The 15,461-nt window shown below is 40.9% G+C and overlaps 1 protein-coding gene across 1 annotated transcript in view; it reads left to right on the top strand.

Moving 5' to 3' along the window:
- Nucleotides 1-15,461, top strand: part of LOC105985125 — a 148,934-nt gene that overhangs the window by 71,413 nt on the left and 62,060 nt on the right. The window lies entirely within an intron of this gene.

The following is a 15,461-nucleotide window of genomic DNA, read 5'->3' as shown; positions in this document are numbered from 1 at the left end:
CTCACTTTTGTCTTCTTATCCAAACCATCACCAAGACCATGATCTCATCATAATATGCCTAAATTACTGGATTCACATCCTTCCCAGCACCCTAATGTACCTGACTCCAATCTATTCTGGTTTACTCAGATCTGTTCACTGAAACCAGAGTGTATTCATGAGAGAAACTGAACCAATAATGTATGAATATGAATACAGGAGAGGAGAGAGAGAGAGAGAGAGAGATGCCAGGCGCCAGTGGCTCGTGCATGTAATGCAAGCTACTCAAGAGGCTGAGATCTGAAGACTGAAGTTCAAAGCCAGCCCAGGCAGGAAAATCCATGAGATGCTTATCCCCAAAAAGCTGAAAGGTGGCTCTGGCTCAAGTGGTAGAGTGTTATTCTTGAGCAAAAGAAACTCAGGGACTGCACCAGGCCATGAGTTCAAGCCCCAGGGTCAGCAGAAGAGAAAATGGGAGGATAGGAGCAGGCTTACATGATTGGAGAGGTTGGTAAATTGAAATGTGTAGATCTGTAGCGCTGTCTGATAAACTGGAAATTGAGTCAATGTTGTTTTCTGTTCTAAATCCGTGAGATGGACCAGTGAGCTGGAAGTCCAGACAGGGTAGAATTGCTCCTTTAGGATGCTTCAGCCTTTGCTCTTATGGCTTTCAAATGCTTGCTTGGAGTCCACCCACATTATGGAGGGTAATACACTTCATATAAAGTCAACTAATTGTAAATCCTAGGCATGTCCACAAGTTCCTTTACATCAACACCTAGACTAGTGTTTGGACAAACAACTGGCCACCATTGCTCAGCCATGTGGACACATAAAGTGAACCATCCAGGTGACATCTCTATATGAGAATAGCAATGGTATCTGTTTCATGGGCTAGTGTGTATGGATGAGTTAGTATGTATAAAACACCCAGAATGGCCTGGCACTGGTGACTCACACTTGTATTCCTAGCTGCTCATGAGGCTGGGATTCCAGGATTGTAGTTCATAGCCAGTTTGGGCAGAAAAATCTCATGAAATCTTATCTCCAGCAAAAATCCAGAAGTGAGGTGTGGCTCAAGAGATAAAGCCCCAGTCTTAAGCAAAAAAGTCAATTGAGAACCTAAGGCCCTGAGTTCAGGCTCCAATAGCAGCATTTAAAAAAAAAGAAGAGGGCTGGGAAGGTGGCCCAGTGGTAGAGTGCTTGCCTTGCATTCATGAGTTCGATTCCTCAGCACCACACAAGCAGAAAAAGCCAGAAGTGGTGCAATGACTCAAGTGGTAGAGCACTAGCCTTGAGCTGAAGAGCTGAGGGACATCATTCAGGCCCAGAGTTCAAGCCCCATGACCGACAAAAAAAAAAAAGAAGAAAAAAGAAAACACCCAAAATAATGCCTAGTACACTAGTACATAGCATCCATTGAGTGAATTATTAATTAACAATTATTGATAATGTGGTTATATCAACCACCTGCACAACTTATTTTAATAATCTCTGATTTTTACCAAGGCTTTTGTCTGTCTTTGCAGGCTCTCTCTCTCTTCACTAAGGGTGGCTGTTTTCTCCCTGACCCCTGAAAGGATCATTTCCCCATTCATCGCAAGCCTTTACATACATTGCTCCCTTCGCCTTAATGTGACTTGCTCCTTGTTTTCAGATCTAATGAATGTCTCTTACCCTTCGGGTGTCCGTCACTGGGAAAGCCTTTCCTAGTATACTGAATAAGATAAAATCTCTGACGATAAACTCTCAGCATTCTACAATTCGTTTCTTTAAATGACTTGTGAAAGTCAGCAACTGTGTGTGTGTGTGTAATTGCTTTAAGTCTGCTTCCATAACAAAACTCTAAATGCCATGCAGGGACTATGGTTACCTTACTCATCTCCGTATTCTCTGGGTTGATAGGTATATAAACTTATTGGTGACACACAAATAAATGTCTGCATGAAGCACCTGTCACCTTGTAGAGCCAACTTACAAAGGAAACTGAGAGCAAGAGCGGCCTGGGCACCCTGGAGGCACAGTGGCTTCTCCACAGATAGACAGCATCCAGTCTGTGGTTTGCAATGTATTCAGATTCCAATTCCCTTATTCCATTTCTCCCGAATGTTCTTCCATGTTTCCCATCTCTTTGTTTCCATGGCTTAGTTAGCGTCCTCTCTTACTAACAGCTCCCAGGTATGAACTCTGTGTCATTGCAGAGTCTGCTCCTTTCTAGGATTTGTTGCTGTCCATGGGAACGCCCAGTCCCAGTTCCAGCATCGCACCTCCTGCACCCTTCCTTTTGCTTTGCTATGCTTTATCTTTTCTTCATTTAGCTGGCTCCTAGTTTAGAGCCTGACATATAGTTTGTGCTCAGTAAATATTGGTTGGATTAAATCTCAGAAACGACAACTCTTACTTATGCTCTCTATTCTTTCAAAGTTTTATCAGCTTGATATAGTGTCAGCAGGTGAAAAAATATATATACGTATATGTACATGCACATATATTAGGCTACAAGTTTTCTAGCAGGTTTTCAGTTGAAAAATTAAGATACCTTCTTTTAAATGTTATGATAGCAGAATACTTTCAAATTTATAAGATTTTCTCCCTATGACAGACAACCTAAGGCTACTTAGGATACTTGACATATTTTATGCCACAAAATATGCATATATATATGTGTAAACATATAAAGTTATTAATAAGATGCATTGTATTTATAAACTGGTTTGTTAAATGGCAACTCCTTTGTACAAATACTTAAGGATAATAATTTTAAAAAGATTTCTAAAGCATTTAAGGAGCATTGACTAATTTAAAAAATATTGAGTTACTTTTAAAGTAAGAAAAATAACTATAACTTTAGTTCTTAAAGGGGGAGGGCTTTCCTAAAGTATTCTTCATATTTTCTCTGTGACCCATGTCACTTGAAACATTTAGCTGGGAGCCAATGACTCACGCCTATAATCCTAGCTACTCAGGAGGCTAAGATCTGAGGATCGTGGTTCAAAGCCAGCCTGGGCAAGAAATTCCATGGGACTCTTATCTCCAATAAACCATTAGAAAACCAGAAATTGAGCTGTGGCTCAAGCGGCAGAGCACTTGCCTTGAACTGAAGATTGCAGGGACAGTGCCCAAGTCCAGAGTTCAAGCCCCATGACCCACCCAAAAAAAATTAGTAGCATGTATTTAATAGCATGAGTTTATTTACCCACACATGAACTTTAAGATGATTTTAAAGATACCATTTGATCCCAGCACTGGTGGTTCATGCCTGCAATCCTAGCAACTCAAGGGACTGAAATTTGACAATCATAGTTAGATGTCAATGCGAGTTTCCAAGACTCCATCTCCAATCAACGAGCTGGGCTGGTGGTGTTCATGATACAGTGCCAGTCACAAGCAATTGAGCAGAGAAAGGCCTTGAATTTCAAACCCCTAAAGCAGAAAAAATAATAATAATTGCCTTTGGCATCAAGAAGCAAAAATCAAGGCATTTGCCTTGATTTTGATGTAGAAGGAGATAGAGAGAGAACTTAGAATTTCCCTGCTAGATCTCTTTGAAGCTTATAAAGCTTTTGCACAGCCAGGGAAACAAACAATAGAATAGACAATCAACAGAATAAGGGGAAATAGTTGCAAACTGCTCATTGGATGGGGGATTAATATCCAGAAAACACAGAGAGCTAAAAAAAAGCTTCTAAAACAGAAAAGCAAATTATCATATTACCAATGAGACTAAAAATTGGAATAGATACTTCTCAAAAAAAGATATACAAATGGGTAGCAAATATAAGGAAAAAAAGTGCTCAAAATCATTAGTCATCAGGGAAATGAAAATCAAGTCATATTGGGTATCCTCACACCTCATTTACAGTGGCTATAATTTTTTTAAGGAGCATGCTGGCAATGATTGGAGAGAGGGGAAACTCTCATTTGACTGGTGCATCATTACTCAAGCCACTTTTCCAGTCCCCAAAAGGAGAACTCTTAAGACACTATTGGTACAAATGTAAATTAGCATAGACCAACAATGTCTGTATAATTATAACTATAATTAAATGATAATTAAAGAATATAGTTCATGTAAAAAGGCATATATTACTATATATATAGTAATAAGTGCACTACCATGATCACTATTTCAAGAAATGTCTCCCCCCAAAGGAGAAATGTATTCCACATTATACAAGAGTCAGAACCAACTCAACTGCCCATTAATAAGTGATTGGGCAAACAAAATGGAATCTAAATGTGGAATAGTATTCAGCTTTAAAAAGGAAAAAAAATTATGGTTTTCCCACATTTTTATAAATATCAGTTGTCCAAGGTGATTTCATCTGGACGTGTCCATATGCAGTGCAATGTGCACTGTTCAGAATTCCCCATTTGCAGAACTTTCATCCCTCCACCTCTTTCCCTAACCCAGTTTCATTGGTTCATTGTTCCATTTTCACTTGGATGTAAAATGTGTTGACCATAGTCACCTCCTTTGCTCTCTCCTTCCCCTTGCCCTTCTCACCAGTGTCTCCACCCACACAAGATCTGTTTACATGAAAAAGAATGGAAATTCGAACACAAGCTACTTTATCAATAAACCTTGAAGCCATTATGCCAAGTGAAATAAGTAGATTACAAAAGGGACACATACTGTTTGACTCCACTCACATACCCTATTTAGAATAATCAGTGCATAGCAACCTGAAAGAGGACTTGTAATTGCTAGGAGCTTAAAGAAGGAGGAAATGGTTGTTGTTATTTAATGGGCGTAGAGTGTTAGTTTTGCAAGACTGAAAGAGCCGTGGGAATTGGCACAATCATGTGCCCATATGTTACTGGATTATACACTTAGAATAAATAGTAAAGATTATAAATTTTTCTGTTATGCTTTCCAGTTGAAAAGTCAAGTGCATTTGTGACCCAGAGCAATTGACCGTGTCACTTTAGATAAGACTATAGAACTGAATCAGGGGAAATAGAAGTCAGTTTCAACTTTGACTCGTGATAGTTGAGCACATATACAAAACCTATTATTCATCTATTCATTTCTTAGACAGCCAAATATTTGTTGTGTATCTTGCTAGTTTTTAGTTTCACAGAAGTCTGGCCATATGGCTCTGGGTCAACTTAATTCTACCTACGGGTTTTAGATACTCTCCTGGTTATCCCAGGGATATAATTTGGAGCACCAGAGATTTCCATGGGTGGTCTTTGGTCAAGCTAATGTTGATCCCTCTATTACAAGGATAACTTGGAAGATCAAGTAAGAACTAATTAAATATGGCCTCTGTGGGTTTTCTGGGTCAGGACCAAAACAAGTAACTATTTGTTACTGGGAAACCTTCCATGCTGAAGAACTGATGAAGAAGTGATTAGCCCTCCATCTTACAAGCTCACACTCGAGGGGATTGTGACAGAGCAAGTCACCTGCAAGAGATGAGGCCTGCTCTCCTCAGCCAGCACTACAGGTTCCCTCCCCTACCTGCTGCGCATGCGCGCTCTCCTCAGCCAGCACTACAGGTTCCCTCCCCTACCTGCTGCGCATGGGCGTCTGAGCCGAGGTTGTGTTGTTGGGAGTCAAGGGCTTGCAATTCACCTCAAGATCCCTACTTGGAAGTTCAGCTTCATGTAGCATCCTTGCAGTGCTAGATTTGTAATAGAATTAGAGATATTAGATACTATGTTCTAGAGCGTAAGTTAATAGGATTATATAGAGCTAGGAGTCCTAGAAACCCAGGAAATAATCTACACCTAATGACTTGGTTTTAACAAGGGCGTATGTTTAGACTTGTTAAAATATGCAGCCTGAAACTTGCTAATATTTCCCAAGCAAGTTCACAGCACCAGCACCTTCCATTCACTGCCTGTTGATCCTCTATCCTCAAGGGCCGAGAGCTGCTTTTATCAGGTCGTACTTTACACCCCAGTTCAAATAAAACACCAGATTCTGGAAGTGCTTTTGTTTTAAGCACTATTTTAATTGTGCATGTGTGTATGTGTGTGTGTATGTGCATGGCACATGTGCACACGTATGTATGTGCGTGTGTGAGTGTGTGCATGTGTGTGTGTGAGTGTGTGTGTGCACCTGTAGTAGGACTTACATTCAGAGCCTTCTGCTTTCATTTGGCTTGTTTACTCAAGACTGGTGCCCTGCCATTTGAGATACACCTCCACTTCTGGCTTTTTGCTGGTTAATTGGAGATTAGAATCTCACAGATGTTTTTTCTGCCTGGGCTTCAAACCCCAATCCTTAGGTCTCAGCCTCCTGAGTAGCTAGGATTACAAGCCTGAGCCACCCACACAATGAAACATCATTTTAATTTTCCTAAATATTGCTTTCTTCCCGCTGAAGAATGTCGCATCATGACCTAGGCAAGAAAACATCTCTAAATGGGGCAGAAAAAAATACAACCGAAAACCAAAACAAATAAAAAGAAGAAAGGCAAAAAACCTCACTAAAGTCAGCTGGAATGTTGAGTAAAGTCAGCTGCAGTTGCTGCTTACTCTCCAGTCCTTTACTCAGGCATTCAACTACTGCCAAAGCAGAACTCATACATTTTAGTCAAGACATCTTCAGGAATGGCTAGCCGCTCCCATTTCTTCCACTGCATGCTTTTGGTGTGTTTGTTGTTTTGGTGGTACTTTTGTGTTGTGGTTTTTTAAGGAAGAGTCACACTATATGGCACAGAATAGCCTTGAATTTCCAGACTTAACTGACCCCTCTTCCCCAGACCTTGACAGAGTTGGTGCCGCCACTGTGCCCAACCTCCCCCTCCCCCGAAGAAGGTTTAGAGTGGAAGGAGCTTTGCTTCAATGCAGCTTGCAATGAACCAATGGGAGGTGTTCAGTTTTCTTAAGGAAAAATTTAAGCTTGAGAGTCTCGACATGTATGCCTGTTTCCAGGCATCTATCAGGTAAAACAACTGAAAAGTTAGATTGACAAATTGCTCATTTAATTGTAGCTCAGTAGTATTCAACTTAATAACTATATATACACAAATGACCACACAACTCACTAGAAATGACTATAAAGCCATGTACTTGCATGCTTGCATGCTTCTAGTTCTACTTACAAAAAAAAAAAAGAGTATCAGCACTGCGAACTAATATCCTGGTACTCAGCAATTTTTCAAAACATTTATACTTTTTTTTTGCCAGTCTTGGGGCTTGAACTCAGGGCCCAGACACTGTTCCTGAGCATCTTTATGCTCAAGGCTAGCTCTCTACCACTTTAGCCAAAGCACCACTTCTGCTTTTTTTGAGTAGTTTATTGGAGATAAGAGTCTCGACTTTTCTACCCAGGCTGGCTTCGAACCCTGATCTTCAGATCTTAGCCTCCTGAGTAGCTAGGATTACAGGTGTGAGCCACCAGAATCTATTATATTTTTACAAATATAATGCAGTGTGTGTGTGTGTGTGTGTGTGTGTGTGTTTATGTGTGTGTACTAGGGTTTGAATTTATGCCTAAGTTTTATCAAGGCTGGCATTCTACCACTTTAGCCACAACCCTACTTCTGACTTTTTTTGGTGGTCGTTTATTGGAGATAAAAGTCTCAGGGAAAATGGGCACTGGTGGCTCATGCCTATAATCCTAGCTACTAGAGAGGCTAACATCTGAGGATCTTGGTTCAAAGCCAGCCTGGGCAGGAAAGTTTATGGGACTCTTATTTCCAACAAACCACTAGAAAACTGGAAGTAGCGCCATAGCTCAAGTGGTAGAGCATTCGCCTTTAGCTAAAGAACTGAGGGAGAGCACTCAGGTCCAGAGTTCAAGCCCCACAACCAACAACAAAAAAAAAGTCTCAGGGACTTTCCTGCCTAGGTAGCTTCAAACTACAGTCCTCAGATCTTAGCCTCCTGAATCGTTAGGATTACAGGCATGAGCCACCAGCTCCCAGCCTAGCAAATGTGGTTTCAAATGAGCTCAGGTCAATTTCGTTTTAAACTTAAACGTTTCTGCTGTGAAGCTGTTTACCTCTGCACTAAGAAAGCAGATTACACCTCTGCATTAAGAAAGCATAGCCTGAGAGACTAATCCATCCCACCGAAACAGCTTTCCATATTGCTGCTTTCTCCAATTTCTTTTTCCATGCCCTCCAAAGTTATTTCCTGCTGTCTGGGCATCATTTCTCCTCCTCTGATCATTTCCATTAATCATTGTGGAGTGGTTTTAAGGTCACTAAGATATTGTGTGAACCCTCCTGTTATTTCTTTGCTTTGGGGACAGAGGAGCGTTTGAGAAGAAGAAAATATATTAGGAATATTAATCAAATTAGATTATGTTTACCTCCCCAATACCTCTCTCAAAAAAAAAACCCTAAAGATAATTTACACACCTTAGTGCTTAGGATCTCAATGTTTTAGTCTTTGAACATATGCTTTTGCCTTGTAATTCAAGATCAGTTACAGATTGCCAATCATTGGTGACTTTATTCTAGAAGGAAGCCTTAGTCAAGGTCAAAAGGAGTAACTGTTAAAGCTTTGCCTTATTTTGGTAATCATGGTAGAGAAACTGAGCATCATTTCACAGAGCTGATAAGGGATTTTTTTTAAACCACTGTATAGTCCATCCTCTCCTTTTTCTGCTCTTTTCCACCCATGTCCCTTCTAATGGCTGCTGCTAATGATGCCCACACCTGCAGAGGTGGAGCTGAGAAACAGAAATTGCTTCCCATGCAGCTTTGGCCCTTCAGGATTTCTCGTTCTTGCGTGCTCTCCCTCTCCCTCCCCCCAGGAGATTTGGACTGGAAAACAGCTTCCTCCCTGTCTCTGTGAGGTGTGACAATGCACTTCTCTTTGCTCTCAGGGTGTGATCAGAGATTATACAGCCAACAAATAGACTTGGCTTTAGCAAATGCTGCCTGTATTTTCTTTTTGCATGAACTCCTTTGAAGACTTTGGTTTGTTCTTTGCTGGGATCAACTAGGAATATACAAACTTGTTTATTGCTTTCTCCTTCCTTCCTTCCCTCTCTCCCTCCCTCCCTCCCTTCACCTTCCCTCCTTCTTTCCCTTCCTCCCTCCCTCTCTCCATCCCTTCCATCCTTCCTTCATGAAAACTGTCTACCCAATAAATACTTGCTGGGTAAAATAGATAAGACTGTGTTTCACAAAGAAAAGGACATGCAGGAAGAATCCCTCCCTTTTATCTCAGAAATTTTATTATAGCTTGTGGTTTCAGGGATTTTCCTCCATAGTCCTTGGCGCTATTGTTTTGGAGCCCATTGAAGGCAGAATATGGTGTTTGTGGAGCAAATGGCACTGAGGACTTTCACCACATCATGGTAGACAGGAAGTAGGGAAAAGGGACAAGAGGAAGACTGAACAGGATCTCACCCAAGAATCCACCCTCAGTTACCTGCTTCCTTTCATTAGGACTTACTTCTTAAATCCTAAATGCAAAATGAAGCATATTCTTATTGTATTTGGTAAGGTCACAGTCAGAAACTAGTTGGAGCTGAAGCCCGAAATGCATACATAAGCTTTTTGAAGAGACACTTCATATAATAGAATCTGAAAATGCAATTAATAATACTCACACTTCATTGTGTTGGTACAAAAATGAAAAGAGCTAGTGCATTTGAAGCTCCCAGTGCTATTTCTAGCACAGTGGAAGTGGTCAATATGCATTAAGGTCTTTCTAGAAACTTCCAAGTAATGATTTGTATAGAACATAAAAAGAGGAGGAGATTAAAGTACGATCTTTAGGGGAAAACCTTCCGTTTTTAGGACATTTTACTATGGGAACTCACTCCAACATAATGTTGTCTGTTTATTTTGTATTCCTTTTTAATTTTTCTTAAACATACAGATATCATGAAAATGAGTATATCTAATGGCAAACTCAACTTCTATCTCTAAGAATTGAGGTGTGGCCTCCACTATAGTGAGTTAAATTTCCTCATTATTGACATTTCCTTTTCTTTTGGTGAAAATCCAAAACCTCTTGAGTTGGGGAATAATTAAGATGCATTTTTATGGCACTCTGTTACCGTAAAATCAAACGAGTGGATACTCAGCAGAGAATTACTGCAAAGAAATAAAACATGCCAGTTCTAATTTCCAAGATCTGACACTTAGCTATTTAGCACCTGCCAGTAGACATTTGAAGTCAGGCACTTGGTCAAGGTTACTATGAACCCCATGAGTTCATGCATCAGCTAGTTTCCTGACTTTACCAAGTGCAACAAGAGTAAGCTACATTTCGCATTCATGATTGCTTTTTATTCTTGCACTTTGTAGGAATGGTTCATCTGATCTTTTGTTTGTTACTTGATATGACTCAAAAGAATGGTGACAATTTCCAGCATCAATTCAGGATCCATTGATAAGAGAAAATAATGGAAATGAACACTTGTCTCAGATTTTCCATAGTTGGGTTGGGTTTAATCACATCTTTCCTCTTATTTCCTAGGTTTTGCAGGAGTAGTTACAGCAGCCCATCCCATACTTCATGTGCTGTACCATCACATTTCAAAGCTACATTTTTAAGTAACCAAGTCTGTTACATGACCTTTGTAGGTGACCCTCAAGTCATTTTTAAAAAACTTAGTGGTGTTATTTTTAGATTGGCGAAGGTTCATGTCACTGAAAAGAAAAATCAGCAAAGACCTGGGTTCAAGTCCATTCAGTACTTACTCAAGAAATGATCAGGATTAGGTCAGGTTTCTCATCTATGCAGAGATACAATGAGGAAAGGCCACTGTGAGTGCAGGTTAAGGATTGGCTGACAGCTCTGCCACGCAGTGTGAGAGGATCCCACACAGGAGCCACCATGGGCTGGGAAGGAAGATAAAGCACACACACTTGACATCCTAGGCCTTAAAGTATTCTCCTGAGGATGTTGTAAATAAAAAAGTGAAGTGAGAGATGCGAAATTTGGATACCAAGTTGTATCCAAATGCGATTCATTTGATTAGTTTTGTTATTTGTGATGGCTGTTGGGATCGTAAAGACAGGAAGCACCTATTCTCTTGTATAATTCCTGGTCGTGAGAATGTGATCAGGGGTCCTCTGGAGACAAGCGAGTGTATCTTAGTAATGGAAGTGTGCTGTCAAGTGATGGAGAGATTCAAGCAAATGTTAAGTGATGGACAGAGTCAAGCAAAGTGGGGAAAAGGCTGTTTCCTGGCAGACACAAGACAGTGCTGCCATGGCAGCATGAGTTACAGACTGAGAGTGCTCCTCCGCTCATAACATGCAGGAAGCCCTCCCTGGGGCCACTCGGGCATCAGACTAGCTCTGGATGGACACGGAATCAGGACCAAACATTTAGGTTTCGTCTACACATACCAAGTAAGGAAGAGGTCAGTGCAATCATAGAGAAAACATTTTTTTTAAAGAAGAAAAAGAAAAGTCTTACTTTCAAACAAATACAGATTTTATTTTCTGTAAGGTAACACAAAGAAATCTTTAGAAAAGTTGCTATTATCCAGGTGTTGATGGCTCACACCTGTACTTCTAGTTACTAAATAGGCCAAGATCTGGAGGACTGGGACTCCAGATCACTCCAGGAAAGAAAACTTTTTGAGATTCCATCTCTAAAATACCTGCCAAAATGCCAGCTTGAAGGCATGATGGAAGTGTAGAATTCCAGCTAAACAAGGAAGCCAAACAGATATGATGCTTTGAGTTCAAACCCAGGTATTGACAAAAGAGGGAGAGGAGAGAAAGTGGAAGAGAGAAAGAGAGAGAGGAAAAAGAAAAGACACTACAGTGTTTTAATGAAGTGTTAAAGATTTTCCTTATGTGATCATTATCCTTCTGTGATCAAGGAATAACAGCCAAAACAGAAGGATATAACTAGACTGCAGACACTGCCCTGGGCCCCACCATTTCTATCATGTCATTTGATTCCCCACACAGCCCTATGAAGTGGGATCCAAAGCCTGGCGATGTCAGGTGCCTGTCCTAATTTGTCATGGCCAGTAAGTGAGAAAGCCCAGCTTCATAATCCAAGGCCATGATTCAAAGTGTATGGAAATAGCTGTAAATTTTAAACAGTGCTAGCAACTGTGTGTTGAAACTCTTCTAAAAATAGCGACCTGGTTATTTCTAATCCTCATAGACTTGGTATAATACAAGCCAGCCAGCAATATGATACTGATAAATACTGCTTTTCAAAACAAGGTACAGATATGTGATTTCCTTCCTCCTCTGTAGGAGAAACAGGGGCAAAAAAGAAAGGTTACAGGAATTTGCCTCCAAGCCATCAAGGTTTCCTAGGCTTCTAGTTGTCACCAAAGAGAATCCCTTGTTACTAAGGAGACCATACAGACTCCATTAAATTCAAGTACAACACTTGGGTTGCCTGGCTAGGAAAGGCCAAAAACGCAAAGGAAAATATTATCATTGCTGAAATCATTTGATGTCTATGACTAATGAGAAAACATGTTGGCAAATTGAATTGTTCAAAGTACCCTAAGGGCTTGGTTAATGTTATGAATTAATAGCATACAGCAGTTTTGTCTGGAGAAAAGGAAAGGAAAGGCATAGATGTTAAACTATTTTTTTTAAGTATCTGCCTCGAAAGGTCCCACAAGAACCTTGGGCAATCTAGGCCTCTCATCTAATTTTTAATTTAAATTTAATTTCCCCTCCCCTCTCCCTCATAGCTAAATAATGAAGGTTGTGCATTTCGATTCACATAATTCTTGAATTCTAAGCTGTCTTATCCAACTTCTCAAAAGTCTGAGAATTATCATTGAAGTGTTCCTGACAGTGTGCCAGCCCTATAGGTCTTTAGGGCCAGGCCTTTGTGACAAGTGTTGTGCCCTTCACGGAGCCCAAAGGAAGGCAGGAGTGGAAAGGATGGGAGGGAGCCAAACGCCTCATCTCTCCTGACCCAGGTCCCAGAGGTTAGCCGAAGCCTGCTTGAAGAGGTTCATCCAGGCTCTGCTTGACAGTCCCCGGTGGCCAGTCTTCACCAGGATTCTTCTCTTGTCATGGATGGATGTGGCTGTAATTTTGGCAGGAGGGTACTGCTTGCATTATGGTGAAGCCTGAATCTTCATGTTTTCTGTCTAGTTCTTCTATCTAGTTCTATCTAGAATAACACTGACTCAACTTGCTCTTCTCTTGAATAGTCAGTCTCTTAGAAACCTGAAGTCAGCCGTACCTCAGCACTGACAGTACCCAGGAGACTCTCACTCCCAAACTAAATACTTTCAATTTCTGCCTCAGGTTTGAAGAGCAGCATACAATAAGAAAAAGCAGAAGGTACAATTACTATAAGAGAAAGACAAAAATTGGTAGTCTAAAAATTAGATCTTTTTAAAATGAAGTATCATGTTTCTTCTCTGACAAGTTGAGGGGCTGCAGCTGTAGAGCTTAATGCTGAACACCTGTTCGCATCTATGACTCTCCCTCAGGGCAGTCTTTAGCACCAAAGCTAACAAAATAAATGAGGAGGAGAAGGAGGAAGAGAAGGAAGGAGGGAAGGAAGGAAGGAAGGAAAGAAGGAAGGAAGGAAGAAAGGAAGGAAGGAAGGAAGGGGGAGGGAGGAAGGGAAGGAGGGAAAGAGGGAGGGAGAGAGAAGTTGAAAGTCTTAAAAGATTTTTGAGAAGTACTGTGTCTGTATTCTGTGTTCCTACATCCTATCTGTCAAATCATCCTGTAAAAATGGAAATGTAGACACTTCCTTAACTATGTCACCCACAGTAGCTTGTAGTAACAAGCCTGTTAATCCTTACCAAATTGCATTATTTTTTTCTTTTCTTTATTTACTATCAAAGTCTGCTGTGAGAAGAGTTCTAGAGAAACACTGGCATGTGACTGGTTGTGACATGATTTGAGAATGTGAATATTAAGAAGTAAGGGAGTGGCAATATTAGGAAACAAAGCTTCAATTCTTTCTCTTCCCAAGATCTTATTATGAAAACGTCTGAGCCTATAGACATGGTGACATAATTTTATAGTGAATAGCAGTAACTCAAGCCAACTATGAACAGTTGATGATTTTCAACATCTCTCACATCTATTTGGCTCTCTACACATCTGTTGACCCATTATTGTTCAATACATCTCAGTTCTACTTGCCTCCGTCACTAGAGCTAATCCACAACACTCCAACGCGCATATCACTATTAGTTCTTTCTTGAGTCTCTAAATTCCTTCTTGCCATACATTTATGTATTTTTTCCCTGTCGCTATCTACTCCAAAGTTCTAAGAGGAAAAAGGCAAGTCTAAGAATCTGAGTTTGAAATAATCTTGAAATAGCATGGGGCAAGCCCCTGGTATGGCTCAAGGTGCAGATTAGCATGACAAGTCCATCGTTTGCTATGAAACACACAGCGAGCAAATGCCCAGATGTATTTCCTGATCATCTCATTGAGCTCATCTACATGGCAAGCCAGATTATGAAGAGGGTTTTAGTGAGTTGAGACTCAGAGGAAGGGAAACGGTGTTCGCATCTAGAGGCTTCTCAGCCCTGAAGCTTCATGGGTCGGCCTGCTCAGTGCCTGACACCAGTGGATGCTTCAAGGCAGGAATGGCAGGAACGCTAACCACCACCCTAGGAGACCTGCAGCAAAGACCAGGCGCACCCGAGCTGCGGCCCAGAACACTTCTCTGCCCTCCTGTCCCTAGGAAGAAACTCCTTGAAACCTGTCCCTTTGAGTAACACACTATTTTCACTCATCAATTAAGGTTAAACAATAGCTGTCTTAATTATCTTATGTTGGGTCTGGAAGACAAATCTTCCCCCCCCTCTTCTATGTGGGGATTAAAGTCAGTTTCTCTCATGCTAGGAAAGTGCTCTAACGTTGAGGTATAACCTATTTTTAGAATTAGAGGCTTCTTGTCAGTCTAATCATATCTGTGATAAATTGATTTCACTGGCTTTCCTCTCAAAGAACAAAGCCATTTCCTACCACCCAAGTGTGCTCCCTTAGGGGGAAGAGTAGACTCCTTCCTACTGAAGCAAAAATGATCCCTTTCCCTGCTAAGATTTACGTCTGTCAGGCAATGTTAATGCTTCGTTTTCTGGGCTTCTTAATTGCAAGCCACAAAGACTTGGCAAGGTGAGCTCTCCAGAGGAGAGGCAGCTACCCAAGAGCAACACAAGGGTACAAAAGCAGTGCTTGTCATTGTCATTGCAGACGAAGCCACTTTTGACAAATCGCATCCACTTTGAAATCCATGAAGGGATCATCTAGTCAAAAAAGACTCAGGGTGAATTCTCTGATTATGTAACAACTTCCTCCAACGATGCAGACTTAGAAATCAGACCGTTTTCATAGGAAGTTTTTCCTGTCCTCTGCTGCTTATAAAATCATTCTTATCTTGGACTATAATAATATCTATAAGCATCTTCACTACCCATTAGTGCCTAGGTGACACTTGTATGCATTCGCACACCCTGGAAAGTCAATTTCTCAAGTCGTCTTCATGATAAACAACCAATCCACAGGGCTCAGATCCACATTCAAAATCCTTCTGGAGGTAAAAGATCCTTCGATGCAGACAGTGGGCTTTTATGGCCAATTCTCTGACAGAGA

The sequence above is a fragment of the Dipodomys ordii genome, unplaced genomic scaffold (assembly GCF_000151885.1).
Source record: "Dipodomys ordii isolate 6190 unplaced genomic scaffold, Dord_2.0 Scaffold27, whole genome shotgun sequence".
Lineage (NCBI taxonomy): Eukaryota > Metazoa > Chordata > Mammalia > Rodentia > Heteromyidae > Dipodomys > Dipodomys ordii.
Note: the sequence above shows the minus strand (reverse complement) of the source record. Positions and strands in the feature narration are given on the sequence as shown.